At 44.8% G+C, this 27,217-nt stretch overlaps 2 long non-coding RNA genes across 2 annotated transcripts in view; one reads left to right on the top strand and one right to left on the bottom strand.

The window, feature by feature from the left end:
* The window catches only part of LOC113837465, a 193,612-nt gene that overhangs the window by 145,676 nt on the left and 20,719 nt on the right, over positions 1 to 27,217 (top strand). The window contains exons 13-17 of the long non-coding RNA XR_003488041.2: positions 8,098 to 11,027; positions 16,649 to 16,718; positions 17,821 to 17,963; positions 24,456 to 24,524; positions 25,148 to 25,238. This is a non-coding gene — a long non-coding RNA (uncharacterized LOC113837465). The remainder of the gene's footprint in view (positions 1 to 8,097; positions 11,028 to 16,648; positions 16,719 to 17,820; positions 17,964 to 24,455; positions 24,525 to 25,147; positions 25,239 to 27,217) is intronic.
* LOC118239359 lies at positions 21,967 to 26,770 on the bottom strand. Its single transcript, XR_004771278.1, has 3 exons — positions 22,623 to 26,770; positions 22,377 to 22,516; positions 21,967 to 22,142 (listed from the first exon to the last, which is right to left on the bottom strand). It is a non-coding gene; the product is annotated as an uncharacterized LOC118239359 (long non-coding RNA).

Here is a 27,217-nt window from a genome sequence, read left to right as displayed (position 1 = left end):
TCTTCAGTGACATAGTGGGAATCAAGTCTTGGCGGAGCTGGCTGCAAAGCCGAGTTCTTTGGATGGGCCCTGTTGCATTTCCCAGCGAGCCCTTGGCTCCCTATCAGCCCAGCTTTTGGAAATCTCCATGTGAATTTGCACAGACTGTAAACAGAAGGTGGAAGCTAGATGCCAGGACTTTTTAATCTTCAAATGTTACTGTTTTCCGACCTCATCTGGGAAGGTCCCAGCAGACACCTGGGTGTGACTGCTTCTGGGATAACAGATCATAGATGCTTGTTTACATAAGATGAGAAAGTTTCTGCTATTGTTGATGCCTGCAGAGATGCATGAATTCTTAAAAACTTTACCTGTGTGTAACAGGAGTGTAATAAACTGCATGTATTGGAAATGTGTAGTTTGATAAGTTTTGACATGTGGATGCATCAGTGCAATTAGGATAGTGGTTATATTTGTCTGCCCTGAAAGTCTCTTTATAATCCCTTTTTCTGGCCCTTCCTTAACTACCTTCTGTTTCTTTCAAGGCATTTATAACTTGCTTTCTATTTTTTTAACTACGTGTAATTATTTTCATATATAATTTATTCCTTTTTATTGCTTGGTGATATTCCATTTCTTAGATGCTCAGGATTTGTGTTTCCACTCACGCATTGATAGCTACTTTATTAGATTCAATAGACATAAAATTCTGTCTAACTTCTACTACTGAAATAAATAGAAAACCAAAAATTTGCTGTATCTTCCACATTACTCTATGACAGTATACATAAAGATAAAGACAACTAATTGAGAAAACAACTACTTTACTTAAACTTTTATCATTTCATTATTATGACTAAAGAAATTGAGTGAAAACTAATTTGCCAATATAAACATTATAAGTCATATTTTTACACATAATTTGCAATTAGGTACATTTGCTTGCTTCCCACTTATTAACTTATCTTCTATTTTAATAATGATTTTAATAATGATCCAGTAGAGACACAAACCTCACAGAACTGCACTGACAGAATAGCAGAAAAAGATTTTTTTAAAATGGTTATGGCAATTTTTAGGATACTGTCTTATTATCGACTTTTATCGAAAATTAAGCCAACAGTACGTGTTCAGAATTTATTTTATCAGATTTCAATTCTGATTCTATTTACTTTGTAGAATTACTTTTAAATGTGAATGATTTCTAATAAAGGACACACATTCTACACTTAAGGCTTATGGCTTACAGTTGGAAAATTAATCTTAGTGTATGCCACTATCACAGATCTGAAATGCACAGTCAGCAGGAGGCTTTGGGGCTGTGTAGTGGGAACCCTGGTCTGCTCGCACACATCTTTATGGATACACACTCACATTCTTCTTAGGAAACACTCACAGAGGAACGGCTGGGTCACTGGGCGAAACAGATAAGATGGGTACTGTTTGTAGTTCCCCGATTTCCAGTCCTTTGACAGCCACACCAACGCTTGGCATCCTTGGTGGTTTTCATTCTGGCTGAGCTGACAGACAGGTAGCACAGGCATCCAGTTCTGTCCATCCGAGATCTCTACTGTCTGGGTCTGATTCTGTGAGCTCCCTCTATGTTGTTCTACCTGCATTCCAGGCTTCATCTTCCAGGACAGCCTGTGTCCTGAGCTCTGAGTGGATGCCTGCAGACTTCCTCTAGGCGGTAAACTGAGTCAGGCTGGGACTCACCAGAGCTGAAAGTCAGGTCCTTTGCCTCATCAATGAGTGTTCTTCTCTACCCTATCTCTTTGGTAGGTATCACTATTCTATATATTTTTTTGTGGTGTTTTCCTAATCTATTGCTTCATATTTTTGACAGTTGTCTTTCCAGCAGGATGAGAAAATCATGTGCCTTTTAATTTGTCCAGAAGAGGAGATCTTTCTTTTGCTTCCAGGATTTTTTAATCTCTCTCTTCTTATGTAGGAAAAAGCCCAGTTTCGCCTCCACATGAAGACTTCAGGGACACCCAAAGGTTCTAAGTACCTGTGTGTAGTGAGTGTTCAGAGCTTCACACTAAAGTATTTTGCAGCTTGGTATTTTAAGGATGAACCTTAGGCTTCTTCTTGTTTATGGTCACTGCTTCCCATCTGGGTTATAGAAAACAAAAACAAAGAAATTGGGAAACAAAACTAAGAAGTAGTTCCTGAGTCCGGTTGGTACTGATGGTTCAGTGAGTGTAGACTGGGTACTGCTTCTTGACAGATTCTCTCCTGATAAAGCAAGAAGGATCAAACTATGAGCTACGGATGCCTCTTTTTAGTGGGCTCATATTGTTCCAGGGATGGAAATCCATGAGAAAGTCAGCAACATGCCTTTACATACAAGGATCTGACTATGGCAAGTTAATTCCACATCAGTGGAAAGAGAGCTACATAGTCTGCTCAGTGTAGACCTTTGGGGACCCTAATTACTGTTACCTGTACACACTTCTCATCTGTGTTGTGTGGCCCTAAGATCACCAGGATAACCGTGTCTGTGTTCCGGAAGGAAAAGGAACATGCAGAAGACCATCCAAGGTGTGTTCTTTTTATTTATTTATTTTTATTGTGTGTGTACGGGTGTTGTGCACGCATGTGTATGCACTGCCTTTGGGAAGCAGAAGAGGATGTCAGGTCCCCCGGAACTGAAGTCACAGATGGCTGTGAGCTGCAACATGCTGAGAGTTGACCAATCAACACAGGGCAAGCCCTCCAAGCCTGGAGGCACACCAATCCTGAGACTGTGCGTACCCCTAGACACTCCCCTTACACTGCCCTATAAGACCTCTATGCGGTGAGTTCTCGGCATCTTTCTTAGCCATCCGCCATGGTGGATGAATGAAAGGCCCGAGCTAACATGGGGTTAGCTCATTAAAAACAAAAACTGCAACAAAGCCTCGTGCTGTTTGCATCAAAAAAATAAAAAATAAAAATGGGTGCTGAGAATTGAACTCAGGTCGTCTAGAGGACCAACGAGTGCTCTTAACCACTAAGTCAGTGGTTCTCAAGCTTCCTAATGCTGTGCCCCCCTTTTTAAAATCATTTTTTATTTGAATTAGAAACAAGATTGTTTTACATGACAATCCCGTCCTCCCACAGTGCCCCCTTTTTAATTCAGTTTCTCATGCTGTGGTGACCCCCAACCATAAAATTATTTTGTTGCTACTTCATAACTGTAATTTTGCTACTATGAATCCTAATGTAAACATCTGATATGCATAATATGTGATCCCAAAGGGATCTCAACTCATAGGTTGAGAACCACTGCACTCAGCCCCCCCTTTCTCTCTCTTGCCCTCCAAGGCATGTTTTAATATCCAGACCAAGGAGTGATGTCTGCCATTTCTTTTCAGTTTCCTTCAACCAGAGCCTTGGGTATCTGTCTACATCCTACTGTAAGGAACACTGGGAAATGTAATCAACCTGTGTCTTCAAGAAGGAAAGAAACAGGTTGATTAATTGGCATGGGGCTTACGGATTCTTCTAACGTTATGATCTTCCTAAGAGATTTGCTATGGTGACTCTTGAACCATATTTAATGGAGAGGGGTGGGGCTGAGGCTGCTGTGTGCAATTGATGTTGGCCCACGGCCTTTGTACAAACCCAGGCAAGAGGATGGAGTAAGTAGAATATAAAGTGGTGTCCAGCTGGGCTGCGGATAGGCCTGTGTGCTCACATCTGCTTCCTACCTTTTATAATGGTCTGTAATTAGCAGGTTGCCACAAAGGAACACAAGGCCCCCTTAGTGAGGTGGTTTGAAGCCGCAACAGGAAATAGAGGCAGCAAAAGCAGACTGTAGAAAGACAGTCGTCTGGAAATCAATAAGGCCCTTTAGAGTGACACATGTTGCCACTCGAAATCTTGACTTTAGGTCTCTGTTAGGTCTTCTCTAACTGATTATGTTATTAGGACTTTGTATAGGACTTTGGCGTTAGACACAGTCTTGAGGCTGGGCTTTATAGCCACCAACCTTATTTAACTAGTTTGCTTAACTTCCTTGTGTCTTAGCATTCTGTCTCTGATATCACTGTTCTTAACAGTCCAATTCTCTGCATCTTCGATTCACCTTCTCCTCCATAGAAAACTTGCCCCCATCCATTTACATTAAGCTCTGATTCTATCTTGGGTGCTCCTAAGGTAACAAGCCATTGGGGTATCCCATGGCAACTCTTAACATCTTATATTACAGCTACTTGGTTATTTGTTTATATGCATGTTATTCCCAACTAGATTGTGACCTTGACACTTTCAAAATGTGAGAGAGCTGGGCGGTGCTGGTCTTTAATCCCAACACTTGGCAGGCAGAAGCAGGTATATCTCTGTGAGTCTGAGACCAGTCTGGTCTACAGAGAGAGTTCTAGGACAGTCAGTGCTGTTACAGAGAGAAGACTTGTCTAGTTTGAGACCAGTCTGGTCTACAGAGCTAGTTCTAGGACAGTCAGTGCTGCTACAGAGAGAAGCCTTGTCTAGTTTGAGACCAGTCTGGTCTACAGAGCTAGTTCTAGGACAGTCAGTGCTGCTACAGAGAGAAGCCTTGTCTAGTTTGAGACCAGTCTGGTCTACAGAGAGAGTTCTAGGACAGTCAGTGCTGTTGCAGAGAGAAATCTTGTCTCAAAAAATAAACAAACAAAAAAAGAGTGGGGGAAAGTTTAGTTTTATCATCTGTTAGACCTTTTCTGACTCTAGAGTGTTGGCTGCCATTGTTAGAGCAGTGTCTAAGCATCTTGCTGTATCTCACAAAGCTAAACACCATCTGCTGTTCTCATTGGCTTGGCCATAGGGTTTTCCTTCATCTTATTCAGTGGGCCAATTCTGGGCCAAATAGCAGGGAGAGGTCCCTGCTATTTACATGGTCAACTCCCTCCTGCCATTCTGGTCTCAAAGTATGTGTCACTTCCTCAGACAAGCCATCTTAGATGCCTAAAGCTATAGGTGTGTTCTATTTTCTTCAGTGTTTGGCTCTGAAGAAAGGAAGTCCAGGGCTTCTTAGAAGTATCTTGGACCTTCTAGTTCCATGAAGAGTATTTCCATTTTGGGTCTAGAATATAGAAGTTAGAAATATTTTATCCTGTGATCGCTAAAGACTGTCATAGATGAAACCATTGGAACAGGAGGCATAAAACATCTGGGTGACATTGGATAACTCACGTGAATTTTCTTTGTTTTGGCTTTGATACCTATTTTGGTAAAATAGAGAAAATGTTCTGACATGAAAACTCATTGCATGGAGATTAAAGAGTTAGGATCCACTGGGGCTGCCTGTAGAATAGCTAGAGGTGAAATGATGAGGGGTATGGCTGAGACTCCTACAGATGAGCTGAAGAAGAGCTTATGTGAGTTGGGAAACTGGATATATCATAAGACACTAAGGTCTCTGTGAAGTTCCCGCTCTAGTATCATCATAGGGGTGAATTTCTGCTGACAACCACTGCAAAATAAATCAGCAGTAGTATCATAGCTCAGCAGCCACGGGTACCATGCTCATAGATTCTGTGCTCATGGCTTTGTAACAAGCCCAGCAAGGATGTCTTGAATCTGCTGCATGATGAGGGGGCCTTGGATCAGAAGAGTTCGATGGATAGAGATACCTGAAGGAGGAGCTAAGCTGACTTGAGAGCTGGCTGACTGAAGACAGCTCACAAAGTGCCTACAAATAGTCACTAGAGCATGGGCACCCTTCAAGCATGTTAGCTTCCAGGACATAACGCTTCCAACCTGGCTGCTCATGGGTTTTTGTTTTGTTTTATTTGGCATTGGCTATGCTGAAAACTGGACTTCAGGCCTCACATATGCTAGAGAAAAAGCTCTCTTACGGAGTTATATTCTCAGTTCTTTCTTGAGACATTTTGGCTTATGTTTTTTTATATATTTTATTTTATTAAATTCATTTACAAGCAACCACAGTTCTCCCTCCTCTTTTCCTCTCTCCTCTCTCCAATCCACCACCATCCACTCCCCAGAAAGGGTAAGGCCTCTCATGGGGAAGTCAACAAAACCTTGCACATTCAGCTGCACCCACCACATCAAGGCTGAGCAAGACGTCCCACTGTATGGAATGGGCTTCAAAAAGCCAGCTCATGCACTAAGGATAGATGCTGGTCCCACTGCCAGAGGCCCCACAAACAGATCAGGTTATAAAGCTGTCGTTCATATGCAGAGTGCCTGGTTCAGTCCCATGCAGGCTCCTCAGCTGTTGGTCCATGAGCTCCCACAGTTCAGGTTTACTGTGGTGGTGCACGTAGGTAGGATTTGCTGAAGGAGGCAGAGGCAGGAGGATCACGAGTTCGAGGCCAGCCTGGGTTTTCTTGAGATTTTAAAAGGAAATGTTCCAGCAAGCAAAGTAAAGGACGACGACCTTTTACTGTGCAGGCTCAAAAGTCGAATCATGTCATTTATGTTGATTTATGTTGTACTTTATTTGAAGCCATCATGGCTTGGTCATGTTCAAACTCAGGGAACACAGACTTCATTGCTCAATGGGAGGGACATTTAAGAACTAACAACCACGCTTCAAAATAGTCAGAGAGCTTCCAGACGTTTCTCTAAATAGTAAGAACATCAAATAAAATGCAGAGAAGAAGCAATAAAAATAAAAATATAGCTATCATTGTAGGGTGTAGGTATGGTAGGGATTTATACATGCTTTACAAAATTTAAGTCACTCACCTGTCATAATAACCTGGCGAGGCAGTGCTATTATTATACCTACTCTGTCTCTAAGACAAGAGAAGCAAGCATAGGTGAAATGACTTTCCAAGGTACTTACTGATTGACATAGTAGGACTAGCGACAACTAATAGATATTGAACATTCACCAAGTGCCTGGCACATAGTGGGCCTACATGGGGAAGTATACTGGACTCGGCCAAGCACCTTTTATGAATTGCCTTAGTTCCCAAGGTAATCTTGCAATGTACATGCATTAGGTCTACTCTCTTGGACCTGAGGAAACTAAGGCTCAATACAATGACCTATTCAAAGTCAGATGTTAGAAACTAAGTTTCATTCTTGCCTTCTCTGAAGTCTGGGGCCTGGAATGTGTTCATGTGAGAAAGGGAGTGATGGGGTATGGGGGTGTGTTTCTGTGTATCTTGGTGGAGTGGGATTTGGGCAAAGTTCAGGCCTCGGGTGGGAACAAAGGACTATCTCCTGAGGTGAGGGGATAATGATTATGTACTTGTGAGCGGTGTGTGCATGTGTGCGCACATGTGTGTTTGTGAGTGGTGAGTGAGCATGCGTGCGTGTGTGTATGTGTGTGTGTGTGTGTGTGTGTACATGTGTGTGTTTGTGAGCTCTGTGTGTGTGCATGTGTGTGCTGCACATGTGTGTTTGTGAGCGGTGAGTGTGTATACGCATAGTGTGTGTGTGTGTGTGTGTGTACATGTGTGTGTTTGTGAGCTCTGTGTGTGTGTGCGCGCGTGCGTGCGTGTGCATGCATGTGTGTATGTGTGTGCTGCACATGTGTGTTTGTGAGCGGTGAGTGTGTATATGCATAGTGTGTGTGTGTGTGTGTGTGTGTGTGTGTGTGTGTGTGTGTGTGTGTAAGTAAAGCTCAGGCACCCCTCAGTTGAGGAAGCATCTCCAATGTCCATATTCTGAGCTCATCTCTGTGTCAGTTCCCTGGTGGGAGCAGGAGAGGTCCACACAGGGAAGCATTAACTTGCAGCCGAGCATAACCTTCCCAGTGCTCAGCAAGGTAACACTTCCAATCCGCTGTCCAAGAAGCCCCTAGAGTGCTATTAGTGTCTCTGCCTTACAAAGAACCAGAGGCCTGGAGATGTAAAAGGAAAAACTGTTAGATGGTCACTCAATGTTGAGATCAGAGTTCAGGCTAGAGAAATTTGGCCAGACCAGACCCCTCCATAGAAGTACGATGACTGGTTTAAGTTGGCACAGACGGAACAGGAGTGTGAAAACTGGTTCTCCGTGAAATCCACATGTCGTTGCATCCATCTCCTTTATCCTTCAAAACACAGGCAGATGGACGCCTCCTTCGAAAAGCTTCCCGGTTATCTCCAAATGCAGCACGATAGCTATCTCTCACTCCAAAGCTCTCTGCAAGCTCTGGGTACTCCGACGATACTCTTTCAATGATTTTCTCTTTCTTACCAGGCAGCGAAGACAAGGGCAACATCTTGTCACCGTGTCTCAGCATCTTGTTTGGTGTTCAGGAGCAGCAGGCGCCTCACGAGTGCTGGGTAAATGAAGTTAGATGATTTCATGAGTGAGCACACTATGTCAAAGAGACCTAGTGGGAGGAGAGGGACTTTATCAGGGTTAGAGAGGCAGAGAGGAGAGCAAGGACCTTCTTGATAGAGGCCAGAGCGAGAGCAAAGACAGGGAACCAGGAGGGCTTCTTACACAGAAGGTCTAGAAGGAGGCTTGGCTGTAGCATTGGCACCTTAGGGAGACATTTGTAGAAACGTTGGAGATGGAGGCAGAAAAGGACTGCACAGCCCCTTTGGGCCCTAGAGTTTTCTGATGGCCTGGACTGCTCTGCTCACATCTGTTCATCATGGCTTCCTCTTTGACCTGAAAGTCACCATGCTGATTCATCCATCAGTCACTGGCAGTCTGGATTCCCCTTTCCTGTGCTGTTCTAGAAGGCTTCAGCTGTCATTTGATGCTTATTAAGAAGGGTGAGTCAGGATGGTGGCTTGAGACACAGTTTCCACCCTGTGGTCCATGCTGCCTTCCTTTTCTCTCCTTGTTGAACTATTTTGAGCCTGCATACTGAAAAGGCTTTGTAGAGAGTAGGGAGAACTCAGGCTCTAAGGCACCAGGACTCCAGGGAAAGCTCAGCTCTGCAGTTTACAGATGATGTGACCTTGAACAAGTTTATCATAGGGTAGCAATATGTAGGGTTGTCATGAGGTTTGAGTAAGGTTAACACTAGGGCTGTGCACAGGATACGGGGGTGCACTTAGCATGTACAAAGCACTCAGAGTTCCTCTGAATAGAGGATCATATTCTAGATTTTCACTCTTCAGACATCTAATGTGTATTTCCAGAGGAACTCTGGGAACCATTTTCCCCTCCCTTTCTGGTTGACTGCTGTGGGTCATCCCTGGCCTGAGATTCTTTTCTGTAGCTCTCTGAGATGGAGGAAGGAAGAAGCCAGTAAACCAAAGTCAACAGCTCTGGAAAAGGGTAGCGGGTCTTAGGCACTTGGGCAGCTGTAGACTTGAGAAGGGCAGAGCCCATGACCAAACGGGTTTGTGCTTTGAGATCCTACTGCTGTGTCCTTGGCAGTCTTCAGAGGCTTCATCAACTCTTTGGTGACATGAGCAGGCACCAGAGCATGCTGCTGGATGCAGCTGGCAGGCGCGTTGCTTCCTGGCTTGGGTGGGCTCTTAAGCTCTGCTGGATGGCTCGTGGCTGCAGTAGCCTCCTCCCCTCCGCCCCGCCCCACCCCGCCCCTGACTATTGCAAGACAGGCTTCTCATCCCATTCCTCTCCAGAACTTGATCTCTTTAGAAGCAAAGAGGTTCTAGCACTTTCTGCCTGCACCTCCTTCCTGCCCTGAGCCTGAGAGGCACAGTCCATGCCCTCTTTTACCCATGACAGGAGGTGAAATCATCCTTTGTCATCCCCCAACTGTTCCAGGTCCTCTTTTAGCCTTGATATCACTCTTCTTCATAGTTAATGAGCATATAAATCCTGTCCTTCTCAGTCAGCATAAAGAACGGCTCCTAACCCCCCCCACCACCCATAGCTCAAATGGAAGCAGCTAGGAAACCGAGAGTCATAAAAACACACATTCCCAGCTACGCGACTCACCGGTTTTATATGAACAAATCACTTAACCTCTCTGAGACACAACTGCTCATATTTGAAAGGGCGGGGATCATGCTAATTGCCCTGTTCCCCCTTCCACCCCATTTACTGTGAGAATGAAATGAGATAATGTCTGTGGAAGTGCTCTGTAAACCCAAAGCTGTTATTATACCACGATGGCCTATTATTATTAAAAACTGGTTTCCCCAATTCCTCCAACTCTCCTTTCTCTCCATCTCCTGAATTGACTGGAGATTGAGGCTCGGTGGAAGTACGGCTTTGGGGTTGGAAACTAGTAAGAGTTCTGTTTTTGCTTACCCAGAAAACCTCGGTTCTCTGATTGAAACGAGTGGAAGTCCAAGGGAGATGTCATCTGACACCAGAAATGTTCTCAGTTTGGCAGTTGAGAATCCCGGTGGTGAGGCGGGGAACACACCACAGAACCCAGTAAGTCTTCCAAGGACATTGCTACATGACACACCCCATACATGCTGCTCTGGTCACTTTCTTTGATTCATTGTCATTTTCTCTGGAGGGGGGGATGGTGGTGGTCACCAACACCTTCCAGGAAAAAAATGACAATAAAGAAATGACAATAAAACCAGTTTCTTCATCCACATCACCCGCCATGTTAAGCATCCCGCCATGGTCCTCATTTCCGCCAAGGCTGATCAAGTGGAAGGGTTACTGTTGAGCCTTCTGGCCTTTCCCCCATGGCCTCTTCGCTTCTCCCTTCAGCAATTTTATGCTTATACAGTTTCTCTTTTCAAAGTCACCTTCTTTCTTCTCATATGGCTCAGCTTGATCACCAACCCAGATAAAGATGAGCTGAACTCGTTCACCAAAGTAAAGTACTCTTCACTGTGTTTTCTATAGGAACTCGCTTTCCCCTTCAGAAGGCACCCTGCCCTTGGTGACTCTCAGGCCTCAGGATCTATCTTCTCCCAGCCTCACCCATCCCTGGCCTCACCTTTCTACTCTGTCCCTTACTCCTTAAAGTCACAGCATCCAGCCCAGGGTGCAGCAACGAAACCAGGCAGAGTGAATGAGCTAATAACAGTCAGCACTTGGTCCCTGTAAGCAGAGACTCTCAGGGTTGTTAATGAACAAACACAGATGGGTAGCATGAACACAGCACACTGCTCTTAAATCTTCTCTTAGATCTTTACACGTGCCAATCAGTTCAAGTCGTTTAGGATTTAGGGAGCGTTTCCTCTGTGCTGATCGTCTGATGTGACTCAGAGACTTCCCCGCCATACTCAGAAGTAAGTACAGTTCTCATCCCTTGGGGGACAGGGGAGACACTGTGGCACAGGGACTTTGAGTCATTTGCCCAAGGTCACCCACCCAACAAATAAAGGACTGCTTAAGAGTCAGATCTGTTTTCTGCAAAAATCCAAATTCACTGGACGAGACTGTATGGTCTCTGGTCTGAACGCTTGAGCTCACCAGCTGCATTAGTTTAAATACATTATGAATTGGTTTCCTCCTTTTGTTCCCCTCTTAATGGTAGTCTGATAATTAAGAAATAAGATGCAGATGGGCTTCGGATTGTGTGTGTGGGCACACGCTTGCATGCGTGCATGTGTGTGTGCGTATGAAGGCTAGAGGTTGATATCTGGTGTCTTTTTTGGTAACTTCTCACCTCATGTTTTATAACAAGCATTTCCTTGAGCCTGCCCCTTATTGATTTGGCAGGACTGGCTGACCTGAGACCTCCAGGGAGACTTCTGTCTCTGTCCCCTCAATCTTAGGGTTACAGACCCATGCTGCCATGTTCAATATTTAACATGGGTGCTGGGAATCATCAGGAATGTACAGCAAGCTCTTTACCCAGTGAGCCATCTTGCCAACCCCAGGCCTTAGATTTCTTTCTTTTCTTTAAGTTCAGGCAATTTTAATCATGAGAATAAATAGCTGATTTTCTCTAGGGTTCTTGCAGAGTCTGGGGACAATAACATAGAGTTGAGTTCTGGTTTTTATGGTTTTTGAGAGAAGGTCTTAATATGTAGTCTGGGCATCTGTGAACTCACGTTTCTGTGTCAACCTCCCAATGTCGGAAAGACAAGCATGTCCTACCATGTCTAGCATAAGTAAGCTTAGTTGAGGAACTGGTCATGTCTTGCGGCTGGGCAATCCATTCTTTGTCAGTTGAACTTATTCCACAGAAACCCATTGCTCTACAGTCTATTTGCTTAGAACCTTTAGAGAAAATCTAGCCACATTCCATCATGCCTTCTTGGTCACCTCAGGGCAGCTCTCATGTCATGGTGTCATTACAACTGCACTCCTGTCTCTGGCCTCTTACTTCTCCTGAGAGGAAGACATGTGGACCTCCGTGCTTTTTTTTCATGGAATCGATGTTAAAATCTCAAATATCTACCAGTTTAGGGCAAGTCCTAGTGCTCCATTTCCTTAACCAATAATAGATGCGGCCACATATTCAGAAATAAGGATGCTAACTGCATCACCAATTATAAGTGTGGAAAATGTAACCACTCCGACCTTCAGTGCTAAGAAATTGAACAGATGACACCATGTTCATACGAACAAAAGGCACTGGAATGACTGTGGTAATGGACTGGCCTGAAGAGAAGATGAGGAAAGAATGACGAATGTAAAAAGCAGGCATAAATTAGAATGCAAGTCTTCATTTATATATGGGAGAAAAATTTGAAAGTGTTAAGAAAGGTAAAAGTGTTTGTCTTGGGGTCAGGAGAGTATGGGGGCTTTTCTTGTTCTAAATATTCTATTGAGGAGGAAGTATAACTTAGTGGTTATGAAAATGGACTTCAGAATCAAACTGACCTGGCTTCCATCTGTCTTTTGCCACTTGAGAGCATTGTCACCTGAGTTTCATTATTTGTAAAACAAGTACAATGATGGCGCTCGCTACTTAGTCTTCTTGGGAGAGTGATGACTGGCTTTGTTTTGGGGGTGCTGTGTGCTTGGTACTCCTCTGAGTAGTTCGTATATGTCTTCTCTGTCATTATCTCCATTGACTCTACAAGTCAAAAAGTGGAGAGGCAAAGACATTTCTCTGCCCCTCTTCAAGGGGGCCAATACCTGTCCCCATTTTTGATTCACTAGTTCATTCATGGTGACCAGCACTGAGTTTGCTCTTCTGTCATCCACATCTCCCTGCTGACTCATTCTGGGCCCACTTTGACTAAAACCCCAAGCATTTTCATACTAACACGTGTCTTCTATCCCCTGGTTGTTTTTTTATCTTAGGCTTGCTAGTTCTTTCTTTCTTTCTTTTTTTTTCTTTTTTGGACTTGAGTGAACTAATTATTGAGATAGCAGGTGGATGAAAAACCTGAGCATTCAAATCACACCACCGATTATGAGGAAGTCCAAGAATAAGCCTCATTGACATGTCAGAGAGGGGCTGCCAGTCACACCCACTTCACACTGCAGAGGCACGGACCTGGACTCTGCCTTTGTCTTCGGCTGCTCATCTGGAAAGAGCCGCTGGTCCTAGTAAGAAGAGAGGCCAGTCCAGTTCAGCGAGGATGCCATCATCCTGGGATCCTAGGAGAAGCTAGAAAACAGGGGACAGTGGTCCATGGACAAGTAGAGAACAGACACGAGAAGAAGAGCTTGAGCAGAGGAGCTGGAACGTTGAGTTCTGGTCTCTGCTCTTTCGCCTGTACCCTAATACGTTCTTTGAGTTTGATTTCCTTTGCCTCCCCTCTCACCCCTTCCTTCTCTTGTCTCCTTTCTTTGTATGATGCTTGTGTGTCTGTATTGCACACTTGCCTTGGTGCACATGAAGAAGTCAGAGGACAATGTCTAAGAAAGATCTTTCTGTTGTTTGCCTTTGGGCTGAGTATGCCAGTCTCACTGGTGCATGAGCCACCATGTGGTTGCTGGGAATTGAACAGAGGACCTGTGGAAGATCAGCCAGCACTCTTAACCTCTGAGACATCTCTCCAGCCCCCGTCCCATGGAGTTCTAGATATTCTTCAATTTCTGTTGACCATTTTGCCATAGTAACTCTGAGACACATGTTTCAGCACTCAACTTCTTATTTGGGTTCCAGGGATTGGAACTCAGTTCTTTGAACTTGTGGGACAATAACTTTATGCTCTGAACCCTCTCTGCAGCCTGAACTTCATTTTCTTATCTTCAAGATGCGACAGTTGGGTGAATAGATTTTAGCACATCTCTATGAGCACACACAAGGCTGACATGAGCAAGTACTGGGTTCCACTGAGAGACCCTGCCCCAATAAATAAGATTGATAGTGATCAAGAAAGACTCTCACCCTGGGTGGTGGTGGCACACGCCTTTAATCCCAGAACTCCAGAGGCAGAGGCAGACAGATCTCTTAGTTTGAGGCCAGTCTGGTCTACAGAGTGAGTTCCAGGACAGTTACACAGAGAAACTTGTCTCAAAACAAAACAAAACAACAACAACAAAAAAGACTTAAGGGAGGGAGAAAGAATCTCAATATTAGCCTAGGGCCTAAACATGCATGTGTACACAGACATGCCTGTATTTATCTGAATCTACATACGCACATGCATGTAAACCCTATGCATATACACAGACATGAAAAAGGGTGAGAGACAGTTCTTTATATTTACTCGGCACCTACTTACTTCCATTTGAATCTAAATTGTCAGTATTATTGTTTTCTTTTCTTCTTTCTTTCTTTCTTTCTTTCTTTCTTTCTTTCTTTCTTTCTTTTTTTCTTATGGGGAAGAGGGTCTCACTAGGCATCCCAGGCTAGTCTTGAACTCTCAGTTGTGTCTTAGGCTTCTGAGTAACTAAAATTATAACCATGTATTATATCCACCTTCCAATATTATCATCATCATTGCATGGTTTATTCATCTACTCATGGGTCAAGAGGTGCTGGCAATATACTAGTCAGGACTCTCTGGAGTAGCTTCTGGGTTATGGTCTGGCTACTCCACTAATGGATGTCTTTAGACAGAAAGGCCAGGAATCTGGTAGCTGCTCCATTCAGGAGGATGGATGTGTCAGCTGGTCTTCAGTCTAGGTTGATATCTCCAAGAAGTAGGGACTAATGCCTCAGAATCATGATAGATGAACTGGCCAGCCAGAGTGAGAGCAAACAGGCAAGTAACGAAGGCTTTCTTTCACCATGTCCTTTTATGTGGGCTGCCACCAGAAGGCATGGCCCAGGTTTAGGCTGGGTCTTCTGGCTTCAAATGCTCCATTCTAGAGAAATCCCCCACAGGTACGCCCAGCGGCTTGTGTTTCAGTGGATTCCATGTACGATTGAGTTGACAACCAAGATTAGTCATCTCAGGCAATATTGTTTGACAGGAATTATGCTCCGAGTAGCTGTGTGTGCACATAGAAATGGGTGGTTAGTGGTCCTTAAGCAAGGACAGGTTTTTAGCATGGGAGATAGCTGAGGAAGATTTCATAGTAGGTATGATGATGGATTTTGATTGTTGGCTTGACCCATTCTAGACTCAACTGGGTAGGGAGTTTCAATGAGTGATTTTCTTCATAGGGCTTCCTGTGGGCATGTGTGTGTGTGCACGCGTGGTATATGTGTGTGTGTGTGTGTGTTTCTTGATTGCATTTATTGACTCAAGAAGACCCATCCTAAAAGTGGGAGGCACTATCTCTTGGACTTAGGAGAAGCTGAGCTGAGCAAGCACACATACATTTATTCATTCGCTTCCTGATCTTGACTGGCTGCTACAAGTCCTTTTGCCCTGACTGGTCAACTGACCTGGAATCACCCCATTCTCCCCTGGGTTATTTTTGTTAACATATTTTATCACTTCAACATGAGCAAAACAGGACAGCAGGGATAAGGATCAGCACTACCCAACATAGGACATCTAAGGGGAAAGGCAAAAGTTGTCCCAGGAGGGAACCTTGACTTACACAGGTCATATATGACGAGACCAAGTGAACTCCAGAAGTGACACAGACTGCTGGTGATTTGATGCTCCCTTAAATACAGTGACTGTGTCACATAGTCAGTCTATAGTCAATGCTATGCTGGGATCTGCCAAAGTCAGCGTGATTACGAGTCTGTCCTCTCATCCCATGATCCTCTACTCTTCCTCAGTTTCCTAGTATAAAGGTTACCCAGCTCCTCAGGTCTACATTGTTGCCCTTCCTGAACTTGGCCACCTGCTTCTGAAGATGCGTGCTTGGGTTTCCCCAGGAATCTTCATTGCATAGCCCTTCTACAGGCCCTTCTAAATGACTCAAAAACCACAAATCCAGATGTGCAATTAGAGATTCACAATTTGGGAATATTTTGGCTATTTGCTGTCCTGTGTGAAAGAGGGTATCAACTCTGACAGCTGGCCTAAGCAATTAGCACACTGTTTTAGCAGAGTTCTATTCTGACTTTGAAATGGGGGGGCGGGCGCAGGGTGACTTGCCATGATTAGTCAAAATGTTCTCTTGGTCATCGGCCCTTTGCTGGAAAGATCCTGAGCTCTGGGAGATGATGCATGGATTAAGTAGACCTTTGAGTATAGGGAGTTATATTCTCATTCACACTGGTTTAACAAGGCTTGCTACTTACACTGACTCAGATGGAGTGGGAGGGGCCCTAGATAAGGAGAGGATGGAGAATGTGGTGACCCTATATTTCCACTCTAAAAGTTCTTTGGGAATAAATGATTGTGTAGTTCCTTCCTTCCTTCCTCCTTCCCTCCCTCCCTCCCTCCCTCCCTCCCTCCCTTCTTTCTTTCCTTCGTTTCCTTCCTTCTTCCCTTCCCTTCCTTCCTTCCTTCCTTCCTTCCTTCCTTCCTTCCTTCCTCCCTCCCTCCCTCCCTCCCTTCCTTCCTTTTCTTTTCCTTTTTTCTCTTCTTATTCAGACAGACAAGCACACCCCCAGAGAAGGAGGAAATAATTTACATTCTTCCTTTTTTCTAAGGACAGAAGAATGCACTGGTTTACTCCCGTGGGCTCACTTTCCATCTCTGCTAGAATCATCAGCGTGTGGTGTAAGTCTTATGCAAAGGCCAGGACGGGTATTGTTTCCACACTCTGTGCTTTTGCCTTTCTCAGTGTGGTTTGTGTCACCTTTGGACACTGTCCCCCCCAACCCCTTCTCCTGAAAGTAGTGTTTACAGTGGATGCCGCATGCTGGGACCACACTGGAAAGCTGCAGGGGGTGAAGGAGTTCACATGTCCCACATTCCAGGCAAATGTTTTTAATATTGAGCAATGCTATGCTTTGCCAGGGTGAGGTCTATGCAGTTGGAATGCCACCGAAAAGGAAAGTCCCGGACAGACAGAGAGTGACTCAAATCGTCTCATCTCTTCACAATCCTTGGGGTTTTAATTCCTTCTCAGTCCCCTCACGATAAATACAGCTCAGCGCACTTACTGACCACATAGCTCTTATTGGTTCTGATAAGTACAACTTTCCAAGAGATAGGAATGTAAATTGTCATATTTTGTTGAGTCATGTGTGCTCAGCAACTCTTTCCCAAACATTGCATCAGATTAGTAGGTCATTGGCAGCTCCCGGGTCTGCTGGATGACACTCCATGCCCAGGAAAAGCTCTACACACACACACACACACACACACACACACACACACACACACACACACACACAAGTGGTGGTCTCCCACTTCCTGCTCTTTCTAAAGTTAATTAGTTAATTAATTTTACATTCCAGCTACAGTTTGGTCTCCCTCCTCTCCTCCCCTCCCAGTCCCCCCTCCCCAACTTCCCATCCCAATTTCAGCAGGTCTCCCAAGAGTGTCAACAAAACATGGCATATCAAGTTGCAGTAAGACTCAGCACCTCCCTGTTATTAAGGCTGGGCAAAGAGACCCAGCATGAGGAGTAGGGTCCCAAAGCCAGTAAAAGAGTCAGAGACAGCCTCCTGTTCCCACTGTTAGGAGTCACACAAGAAGAGCAGCTACACAACTGTAACATACATGTAGAGTGCCTAGGTCAGTCCCATGCAGGCTCCCTGGTTGTCAGTTCAGTCTCTGGGAGCCCCTAGGAGCCCAGGTTAGTTGATTCTGTGAATTTTCTTGTGGTTTCTTGACTCCTCTGGCTCCTACAATCCTTTCTCTCCCTCTTCTGCAGGATTCCCCAAGTTCTGCCTAATGTTTGGCTGTGGGTCTACATCGGTTTCCATCACTTTCTGGATAATGCTTCGAGGATGGCAATTTGGATAAGCACCAAGCTGGTCACAGGAGATGGCCAGTTCTGCTACTTATCTGCTTTCGGTAGGAGTCTTAGCTGGGGTCTTCCTTGTAGATTCCTGGGAGAGTCCCTTGTGCCAGGTTTTTACCTGACCCCCAAATTCACCACTCCCTTCACAGTAGTCTCTTTCTCTACTCTCTCCCTCACCCCTCCTCCCCCAACCCAATGGCTCCTGCTTCCATCCCCACCTACCCTCAGTACACGCCCCTCGGTCCATACCCGAGGGAGCAAAGGCAGAACTGCATTTTCAGATGAGTTAGAAAACTGTGGCTATTGTACTTTGCATCCACACTGGTCTCCTAGCAACAAGTCAGTCGGTGACTTCCACCAGGAAAAGGAAACCTGGAACTTGGGGAGCCGTCTGAATTCTTGCCTGCAGTCTGATCTATTTGAAGTTGGCTGGGAGACCCAGAAGTCCAATCACCAGTGCATCCCAGGCCCTTCTCTTGACCTCGGCGGAGCACAGAGGGGGAAAGCAGATGAGAGGAGCTGGCTTCTTTCACAAGAATCTGCCTGGCTGGGAGCAGACATTCCCTTGGATTTGGGGAGGGGCATTTGAAGGCCTGTGCATATGGCACGGGATGGAATCCAATAAAAAGCAAGGAGCTGGGTGGGGGTCATAAGCCAGACTGGTGTCAGCCGCTCCCTGGGGAGCACAGGCAGGGAGTTCCCACGCAGTGTTGATTTTCCTCCGCCCTTCTCAGCTATAAAGTAAAAGATATTGAAGTCGATCCTCTGGGGTTTGTGTGCCTATATGTGTTCTTACACAGTTTCCCAAATACACCGTTATAAATCAGACTTTCTGATTCTTTGTGTGTGTCTGTCTCTGTGTGTATCTGTCTCTGTGTCTCCTTCCCTCCCTCCCTCCCTCCCTCCCCTCCCTCCCTCCCTCCCTCCCTCCCTCCTCCCTCCCTCCTCCCTCCCTCTCTCCCTCTCTACCCTGCGTCTCTTATAAACACTCAAATCACTACATGTTGAACAAGAATTCAAACGCAGGTATGGCCCCTACCCTATACAGTTAGGATATGCACATGAGAGCCACATGGCTGGTATCTATGTCCTATCAGATGGTTTTACTACCAACCTCTATCAGCCTATGGGAGTAGAGCAAGAGATTGTTTCCCAGAGACCTATGTGACACCCCTTGTCCTAATTTCATAGCTTCAGCTTATTTGCAGCACAAAGATAAGTAACTCCATAGACACACAAGTTCTGCACACAAAGATACACATGTGCGCACACATACACACATGCACACACACAGGATGAACACATAAACAAACCTAGGTGTTCACACGTATGTTCCCACTCATACATTCATGTACACATGTTCACACAAATACCCTCATATTTATGCACACACATACCCACGTAGGTATGTTAAAAAGTAATGAACTTCGAGACCCAGTCTTGCTAGAACTTCTAAGCAGGGGCCTGAATTTTAGAGTCACAAAACACAGGTGAGGTTCACCATCCCCTGAGCAAATTGAGAGCATGGGAAGAGGGGGGAGGAAGCTACGAGAGTGAGAAGGGAAGAAAAGGAAGGATGCAGAGGTCATGAGGGAGCAGAAAGGTTGAGTCAGGTGTAGATTTGAAGAAAGGTAATGTGATAGGTAGGGTTTTAGTTGGGGGGGTGGTAGGGGAGGAAGGGAGGGAGAAGGGAACTGGGATTGTCATGTAATTCAATCTTGTTTGTAATTCAAATATATAAAAATAAAAACTAAAACAAACAAACAAACAAAACACAGGTGAGGCAGCTAGCATGATCTGACAGTGATCAGCTGTTTCACGCACAACGTAGTGTTGTCCTTCAATAATTGTCGACATCTGAATTCTTGCTTTGAAAGCATTCTTGAGTTCTCCAGCACTTGTCACATAATGTTAGGACCAGCTCTCCCTGCCTCTGTCTTTTTGCTGATCCCTTATCGTGTAGCCCAGTTGGCATTTTATATCATTGCTTCATGGCAACTTTTCCATTTGAATTTTCTATTCCTCAAAGTTGGGGATTGTGACCCTCAAATGGGAGTGAGTGAAGGCAACAAACGTGGTGATGGCAAATACCATAGCTTATGTTTCTCTATTAGAGGAATGTGAGATGGTACAGCTGTATAGGCCTGCGATCGCTGTCTTTGCGAGATGGAGGAAGGAGCAGCAAGAGTTCATGGTCATCTCTGACTGGAAGTCAAGTTTAGGATGAACCTGGGCTATAAGATAGATACCTTGCCTCCAAATGAATAAATAGATACACTTATCGGATGATTGGGAAAGAGTATGACATGTTTCATTGGAGATTGAACTCCTCTTTTGAAATAGATAAAACCTCATCCTCTTCTTTATCAACACTGGTGAGTCTTGAGTATTTTCCATGTTCCTGGCTCTATGCTCACATTCACTTCTTATGTATTGCTGGTAATGGCCTTGGAGGGTGAGTACCAATAATTAGACCTCGGTTTCGAAGGATATAGTTATTGACACATAGAGAAACTAACGTGAACCCATTTAACCTGAGCTATACCTGGCACAATGGAGATTTCAACGTAGGTAGCATGACTCTGGAGCAAACTCTGCTTCCAAATGTGATCCACTGATTCCATCAGAGTCCCTGGGGTCCTGTGATCCCTGCTGATGAGCAGGGCCTTTGGCTCATCTTGATGACATCTTACTCCTTATGGTGATTTGCATCATTACCCCTTCTCGGCCCTTAGATCGAGAAACCCAGAGTCCAGACCCAGAGAAACGCCTCCCGCTGGACTTTAAGAGTGGAAAGACTTCTTCATGAGGTCATCATGTCTAATGAATTCTAACTGTGGGGCATAGCCTGTTTATTGGGTTGTAAAAATCAAGTTAGTAGTTTGTGACCGACAGTCCAAAAATGAAATGAAATACACTAGATAACAGCAGAGGCGCCAGCACTTGGGGCAATGCGCAGTGACACAGCTGTGTCAGATATCAATATGTGTATACCTTCCGGGCAACAAGGGGACATGCATTTCTTACTGACGGTTATGACTGCCCAAGTTTGAAAAGCATTGGTTTCATTGCGTTGCTTTTCCAATTTATGTTTGATCTAAAGAGGGTTCATTTACCTTGCATGAGGGGAAAGGGTAGAAAAATCTGTTAGGATGAACTTCAGGAAAGCCCCTCTTCCAGGTAAAATACTTCTCTATCTGCCTTTTGGTTTGTAACCTCATATAATATCTCCTATTCCTAAAGGGGGCTGGCAATACAACTCAGTGGGAGAGCTCTTGGCCTAGCACCCATGAAGTTCTGCACTGCATGTGGTTCATGCTTGTATGATGTGCCATGGTATCCAAGACCTAGGTGTGCACCCAGCACAGGGCAGACTCTCATAGAGCAGACAGGAGGATTAGCCGTGTGGATATCACTGTCTGTTTTTAAATGGTTGTGAGGACCCGTGGGGCAGCTTATTACTTAAACTGTATTTGCAAGGTAATACGTAATGGTGTCCAGGATTTAGCAAATGATTTGAAAAGATATCTGAAATATTACTACCAGATGGCTATGGAGGAGTAAATTCTAGCTGAGACAGTGGAGAGAGGAACATGAATGGGAGAGAGTATCCTTTGGTTCGTATCAACGGCTTCAGCACAAATGTGACAGGAATTTAGTTGACAGTACTTGAGGGCTCAAAGTCCAGGGTTGTTAATTAACTTATCTGTGAGTAGTCACCACAGCACGGGCCCAAGCCCAAGGTAAGCGTGGCTGCATTCAGCCTTTTGTGGACATAACATTATGAAGCATTACTGCTCGTATCTGGGGCACAGTTTACCAAAGCTATTAGTGTACTTTGAAGTTTCTGCCGCATTAACTCTCTTTACCTCATTCTTCATTTTGCTTTGGTAACCATGACTTGCTTGGTAGCCTCAGGATGTGGTAGAAATGAGTTGTCTTTTGAGCCTATGCCTGAACTTTTGGAACTCTGATATATTATATATATATATATATATATATATATATTATATATGTGTGTGTGTGTGTGTGTGTGTGTGTGTGTGTGTGTGTGTGTGTGTGTGTGTGTCTGTGTGTAAATGAGCGCCATGGTTAGTCTTCTGGAAGAAGGCAGTGATGAGGGACCTCACCTGTCCCAGATAAAGCCATTCTGGACCAATCAATGAAGCCCACCTGCCACCTGTGTGAGCCCATTTTTGATCACACACACCAATCCCATTCGATCTGCTGACCTGAGAATATTTTATTTTATTTTATTAGTTCAAATTAGGAACAAGCTTGTTTCACATGTCAATCCCTTCTCCCTCTCCTTCCCCTCCCCCCAACATCCCACCTGCCCCTAGCCATCCCTCCTCCACTCCCCAGACAGGGTAAGGCCCTCAAAAGGGGCTCCCCAAAGTCTACCACATCATCCTGGGCCAGGCCTAGGCCCTTCCCCATGACTGACCTGAGAATTTAGTGCTTACTTTTGAGATGTTTTTCAAGGTGTCACATCCTAGCAGATTCGTGCACAGCTCTCCTTATGTTGACAAGTCCATGCTGAGGACCCTATTATACTCATTACCGAGAACAAGAAACATTAGCTAGCAGTGTTCACCATCACTATCTAGAAATGCATAAAAAACAGAATGTGTTCAGGCCAGGATAACAAGAAAGGCTCTGTAAACTTTCTGGATAAGAGGTTAAGAAAGCCCTGTGTTGCCCAGGCTTACCTTGAACTCCTGGGCTCTCCTTCCTTAACCTCCTGAGTGAGTAGAAGAGATTACAAGTACCTGTTGGGATGATTCACCTTTCCAGACTTGAGAATGTGCAGTGTATTCAGCAATACTTCCAGAGAGTACAGGGCCATGCACAAATAGATTTACCTTCTGTCCTAGGACCCTGGCTCCTATTTCCTCTTTAAGAGTGATTCCTGTGTTCTTGTGGGTCTGGAGAACTGGAGTGATTTCCATAGCCAGCTATGACACCCAGGTCAGGGCACACCTGTCCTGGTACACAGCTGGATGAGTCTTTCAGGAAATGAGAAAATAGGATGAATTCGCCATATTTTTCCTTTAGCTTTAACATCTGCTTGTTCTGTGGCATCTTTCCTGGGAAATGACAACCATAGCACATAAGCATGGAAGTTATTTTCAAAGTTAAAGAAGCTTAACTTGAAAGTAAAGAATCTTTTTTTTTTTTTTTTTTTTTTTAAGTATGACCTTGGACTCTATCACTTGAGATGTGGCATTAGTTAAAAAAAATGAGGGATGAAGAATTTGGGATCTCCATGGTGGATGAAGTAATTGGCTACAATTCTTTCTTATAGGACTGTATTCACTTTTGCTGAAGCTTTTTGGTAGGTAGTGTGAACTGTCTTCCTTGGACCTTGGCTTAGCATTTTCCTTGGCTGCACGACTTATTTTAACCAGTATGCCAAGGCAGGGGTTACAGCGAGGTCTTGGCACAGCAAATGACATTTCCTGGTCCCATTTGTTCCTCTAACACCAGGATAGCAACATGTTCTACTTGGGCAAGTGATCCCAAGCAAGAGGAGAATGAGCAGAGCTACCTGTGGCATACAATAGAAACTTACAGCCAGCCCCCACACTTAGGTCTGAGAAGTTAATGCTTCCTGTTAGGTGTCCCTGAGGCTTCAATATCAAGTCTCACCCTTCAGTCATTGAGGAGCACATTTCTGAGACTAAAGTTAGCATCATAGGGGTCTCAGACTCCCGATTCACAGAAGGACCATTTTCCAAAGCAAGATGAAGCTATAAAATGAGGGGTTCTCTGTGCACGGAGATGCTCGCTCTTGGGAAGCTGTTCACGGTCTTCCCAGCAGTACTGATGTTTTCATTCAAAGTGACTGTCCCATGAGGAATTTGGAGGAAGGTCTGTGGTTCATTTCATTTGTGTTTCAACAGTCAGGGAGAGTGAACGTGGGGTTGTTTGCGTGAGTGTAGAGAAAAGGAATTGGAAAGAACAGAGGCTGGAGGGAGTTTTGAATGCCTCATTAAAGTGCTGGCTGTGGATTCAAAGCACGGTGCACTTGGCATTCAACCTGGTCCTGCTCCCACTGACCTCTTAATCCAACTCATTCCTGGGGATCCAGCTCAAGTTACTACAGGCGTGGATCTGATTTCAGAGGCCACCTGCTGAAGTCTCAGGACAAAGAATGGTATCAAGGACATAGGGTGAAGTAGCAAAGACAGAGACAGGTTTATTGAGAAAAAGACACTGCTGCAAATGGGAGTGGACTAGCCAGCTGAAGAATTCCATCGTCTGAAAACCATTAGCCATAAGCTCCGTGAATCTTTGTGGGTCATTTATGTAGCACCGCGCCCCTCTTGCTTGTGCAACTTGTGAGGACTCTGCTGTACCTTAGGCCTCTGTCATGTTAGCCGTGATGTAGTTTCCTTCAGTTCCTTACTCTCCTACCACAAAGAACCATATTTATCTTCCGTATCTGTGTCCTCCCCAGCCCGTGAGGACCAATCCAGCTCCAAATTCTTTAAGCTGGGCATAAGGTATGCAACGTTTTAACATTCTCCTTGACTTTGCAGGCAGTTACACTTTGCCACGTACCCACATCGACTGAACTCACTGCTCTCTCCAAGGCCCTGTCTTTAAAGGTGAGAGCCAGGAGAAGGCCAAGAAGCCCTGCCCCCATCTGCCCTCTCCCTGGCAGGACATGGTTCTCAAATAAGAAGGGATTTCGCTTGTCTTTGTGCTGTCAAGCCTTGCACACTTTGATGTACACAGTCTCATAGCACTCCAGGGCTAGCGCTTCCGTTCATCCAATCACCATCTGGTAATTGAGTCTTATTTGAGTCAACAAAGTCCCATGTGACACGGTCGCTGCCCATTCTCTGACATTTCCTGGTACCTCTCCTTTGCTTGCTGACATCTTCTCGCACGCTGGTCTTTTCTCAGTCTTTGGAACCCTGAAAGATCACTCTCATGTGAGGACGTCTGAAGTCTCTTGGGTTATAGTTCACCCCCAGCGGTATCCTCTTTGGTCTCTCTCGGGTCTCAGTCTAAGTCTCCTTCGAGAAGACTGTCTTGAGTGTTCATTCTGGGGTACTAAGCTGCTTGTTGCCTCCACAGCTTCCGGTCTCCATTATCTTCCTGTCAGCACATCTTTTATCCCTGTTTCTTCCTCCCTCTTTCTCTTGGCCCCTCCCCTTCCTTCCTCCATATATATTGCTTGATTATTGATTTTTTTCTTTTTTTTTTTTTTTTTGCTAAAACCCAGTCTGAGACCAGCGTGAGCTCATACTGCTGTGTGGAGGACCGAGACAACAGGCATAATCACGTGGTCTAACTAGTGATCAAAGGTGCAGAAGGTAATGAAATGAGCGTGAACTATAGACTGAAGCCACCCGAAGACCCAGGACAATAATGTCCTCCCCATTGGTGCTTTTTACTCTTTGGAAAGCTGTTTCAATTGAAATATGCACACTGCCACACAGACACCATTCACGAGCATCCAAAAACCCGCACCCACCATTTATACACCGTGCTTGTGCCGTTCTTAGAGTTTTTGCAACAAATATTATCTTAACATATTTGAGGGCAGTGACCTGTGGGTCTGTTGAACTTGAATTACCACAGTAATGCTTTTCTTTTCAAGCCAATCATATTCAAGTCAATCCCCATGGTCTGCATGCTGTGTCACTAAGTAAATTTCTTATGGCTATGTCACAAGAGACCCAGTATACAATGGATATTTCATTAGGCTTACTAGAGGACTCAGATCTCTGGCCCTAGTTCCTCTTAATGTCTACCTAGAAGTCTGTCTAAAGCTAGTGGTAGAAAAAGGAACAGCTTGTAATTCAATTGGGAAATTATTAGAACTTCTCCAGTAGAGAAAGCAAGTGGGGAACCTGTACCTGACCTCCCTGGGCCTGTGTAGGGGGCCAGGAGCCAGGGGCCAGGGAGTGCTTCACATGGGATAAACATATCTAAAGTTGCCCAATTTCCAGGAGGATCTAATTGGCAAACACTTTCAAAGGGATCAAGCTGACTTCTGAAACAAAGTCTGCCGTACACAGCCAAGGTGGGCAAGTAAATATTTAAAGGCCATGCCTGTGTAGGTGGAGGGAAGAAAAGAAAAGACCAGGAAGAGATAGGTGCTAACTTTGGAGCCTGTTGTGTAATTGCCCTTGACCAAGCCCTTTTACTGCTCAAACAAGCTTTTGTGGAACTTAGCTCATCAGAAGCTCAACCAGTCTGTCTCCACCGAGAAACACGGTACAGACTCACTCTACCTACTGTGGTGGTTAGTGTCACAGTTGTTTTGGATATTAGCCTTCTGTCAGATCTCCTCAAGGGCCCAGAATGGGACACTGTTAATTGGCAAACTGTTGTTAATATGCAAGCAGCTATTAAAGTTGGTCTTTACCCCAGCAATGATGTCACCTCCTGGACTGACTCCCTGGGGGTGGCATTTCAGGCCACACCAGTGCTTGTCAGCTGCCCCTCTACAGAAGGTCAGTGTCATCTAAGGTTTTTTTTTTTTTTTTTTTTTTTTTTCAGATTCTTCATGCATTTTCAGTGGCTTGTGGCCAATTATCACACAGCTCCTGAGCCACACTATGCTGGAGCAGCAATTAACAGGACCTCCTGGGTCTCAAAAAGGCTTGGAAAGAATCAAAGTGCTTGTGGACAAATGACCTATAATCAAATGTACCTCCACTGTTGGTCCTCTGGCTGACCTGGAACACAAAGGCTTTTAGCACTGGGCTTAAAAACCTAGGACTCATCCTTGAATTTGAAGTTCAGTTACCTAAGGGAATTCTAATAGGGCAGCAATGAAAACTTTATTATTATATTTATTTTTGTTTGTTTTGATTTTAGAGGACAAGTATATGCTTGTGCATTGTGTGTGTGTGTGTGTGTGTGTGTGTGTGTGTGTGTGTGTCAGCCAGAGGGTAACTTACAGGAGTCAGTTCTCTCTTTCCATCATACGGGTTCTGAAGACTGATCTTAGACAATAAAATTGGGCAACGAGCAACTTACACACTGAGCCATTTTTGCCAGCCTGTGAGTGAGTTTCTTAGTAACAAACCGTGTGTTCTGAGCACCTGCTCAGCACTACCAAGCATAGTGCTGACTCCATCTATTCATTATCTCATTTACCTTCATGCAAGGCTGCAAACCTGACATTATTACTGCTTCACACACCAAGACTTCAGGACACCTGCTAGGCTACACATAATCCAGTCACCCTCTTGTCTTCTGGATGGTTCTAGAATGCAACTTCTGTCAATAAAATAGGCAAGATGCCATCCAGTTAGCATTAGGGGGGTCAGAGTATACTAAA

This window comes from Cricetulus griseus, chromosome 10 (assembly GCF_003668045.3).
Source record: "Cricetulus griseus strain 17A/GY chromosome 10, alternate assembly CriGri-PICRH-1.0, whole genome shotgun sequence".
NCBI classification, from domain to species: domain Eukaryota; kingdom Metazoa; phylum Chordata; class Mammalia; order Rodentia; family Cricetidae; genus Cricetulus; species Cricetulus griseus.
The sequence above is the reverse complement of the archived record's forward strand: the minus strand, read 5'-3'. Positions and strand labels throughout refer to the sequence as shown.